The following is a 2,628-nucleotide window of genomic DNA, read 5'->3' as shown; positions in this document are numbered from 1 at the left end:
AATGAAATGAATTCAGTTATTCTGTCACTCCTTTAAATGTTTGTGGTAGAATAGTACAAATACCTCTCTGTAGAGATGATTTCATGTCTCTTTACTGTAAACAGAGATTTAATTCAAGCTTCAACCTTGAGCTTCAAGCAAGGCACCAAAAATATTTAATTTCCCTAGTTAGTTCCCCGAACTACATTAAGCTCTGACTTCCACTAGGGATATGTAGGCATGAGGTTCACAAGGAATCTCAGCGAGCTAATAAAATACCAAAAATAGTCAGTCTGTCTGTCTGTCTGTCTTTCTTTAATCAATTCAATTCCTTCTCCTAACACAAAGGAGAAACTTTCCCAATCATTAGCAATAAACACAATCACAATGACACAGAGAAGGTTCCTGTAGAGTACTACAGATATGTAGGGTGTTTAAACACTTCCCTATGTATAACCAACCTCCCGGACTCCAGAATTTCTAGTCTAGGTGAAATCCCCACACTTAGCAAACTCCTAGGGTTTAGTTGAGATCTTTTTTTCCCTTTCCTACTCGTAGGACAATAAGAAAGTTCGTGTGATATCGTAGGAAGAACTGAAATAAAATTCATCCCACCACGGGCGCATTCTCCTTCCAAATTTCGCGTGAAGGGTCTAGCGTGCCGTCCTCCCAAGTGAAACGGGGAGGTAAAGAAAACGACCACCACAGAAAAATGGCGACTCTGCTGAGGATATAAGTGTTAAAAACCTTGGTTTTTCATCCAAACCAATGGTTGACCTGTTGCTGGTCCAGCCCCAATGAGGAATTAGGGATGCCAAATTCCCCCTCAAACAAGAGAGGTTCTGCCTAACCTCTGTGTCATATCATGTGATTGTTGCATATATATTTGTTTATTTTGTTTATTCTGTATCGGGAAAGGGCTTGATTCCCCCTTGTGGTGAGAAATCCTATACCCGGATTTGAGTGCAACATAAGATAGGATGGAGGATGTCTTCCCGGTGAAGGCCCTCTAATCTTGGTTTCCAAGTCTACTCTTGGGATTTGCCTGGCTGGTTGTGATTAACTGCGCCACTGCATTCCGAGACTGATTTGTACCAGGAGGACCTAAAAACACATTAACCCCACTTAAAGCCTTTTTTAGGACGTAGAGCGGTGATTACGGAAGTAATTGTCACGCAGATACTACACTCAGAGAAAACTCTCTTATAGATACCAATCAACGTATCTTTAAGGTTGAGCAAAAACTCTGAGACCCCTAGAACCCGTTCTACAGGTACAAAAATCCTTAACCTTAGTTTACCATTGGGGCGAGGATTGCGTTTTGACTTCATGACCACTATACCCTTCAACGCCATGTTTGTTTAAAACTCTTGTGTGTGCATTCATGCATTCATGCATCATTCATTAATAAACAACTAAAAACAAAAAGAGTATTTTTCGAGTCGTTTTTCAAGGAAACTAAATAACGGACGTTTTGAACTTCATAGAAAGAGAGAAACGGAGAAAGGACTTAGGGATCTACATCATGGATTACGGAAGAAAGAGAGCTAGGAAATACACCTTCAAGATCCCCCAGGTCGAGGAACTGGGAAAGCTAGGAAAACTGGTGGTCAACCCCCAGGCTTTCAAGGAGAAGTATGGAAAACTTCTGCCTTTGCTCAATACCAACATTGTGGATGGGATCCTTCCCACCTTGGTACAGTTTTACGATCCAACGTATCACTGCTTCACCTTTCCAGATTATCAGCTCATGCCTACGTTAGAGGAGTACTCTCGTCTGATTGGAATACCCGTGTACGCGCAAGATCCGTACTCCGATTTGGAAAAGAATCCTGACGACATTATCATTGCTGCAACTACTCCTTTGAACGTAGTCGACATCAGAACTCATATGGTGAGTAGAGGAGGAATTCAAGGATTGCCCTCCAAATTCCTGTTTGATCAAGCTCGGTACTTCGTCAGCATCCAAGATATGAGCGCATTTGAGGAAGTCTTGGCTTTGCTTATCTACGGATTGTTTTTGTTCCCTAACATTAACGATTTCGTCGACATCAACGCAATTAAGATCTTCTTAATTGGAAATCTGGTTCCAACCTTGCTTGCGGATGCTTATCACTCTGTGCATTCAAGAAACCTGCAGCGAGGAGGATTAATCACATGCTGCGTACCGTTGTTATACGAATGGTTCGTTTCACACCTACCGAAGTCTAGCACTTTCTGGAACATGAGGGATGGCCTTTACTGGTCACAGAAAATCATGTCTCTCACTCATACAGACATTGATTGGTGTAGTCCTGACAACGACGAAACCAAGATCATCTTCAGTTGCGGAAGTTTTCCCAACATACCCCTTATTGGAATTAAGGGAGGAATCAGTTACAATCCAGCTTTAGCCCGTCGTCAATACGGCTATCCTATGAAAAACATTCCAAGTAACATCCAATTGGAGGGTCTGTTCTTCAAGAACATCGACGATCATGGCAACATGCTGAAGAAGGAAATTGTCCAAGCCTGGCGTCTTGTTCATAGCAAAGGGAGAAGATTGTTAGGAAAACATCTTTGCATCTCCCTGGATCCTTACCTTCAATGGGTACGCGTCAGAGCATTCAAGCTCAGGATGCCATATCAACATCAAGAACCTATTCCCCT

Source organism: Vicia villosa, linkage group LG5 (assembly GCF_029867415.1).
Source record: "Vicia villosa cultivar HV-30 ecotype Madison, WI linkage group LG5, Vvil1.0, whole genome shotgun sequence".
In the NCBI taxonomy this organism is placed as follows: Eukaryota; Viridiplantae; Streptophyta; class Magnoliopsida; order Fabales; family Fabaceae; genus Vicia; species Vicia villosa.
This window is presented reverse-complemented; position numbering follows the sequence as displayed.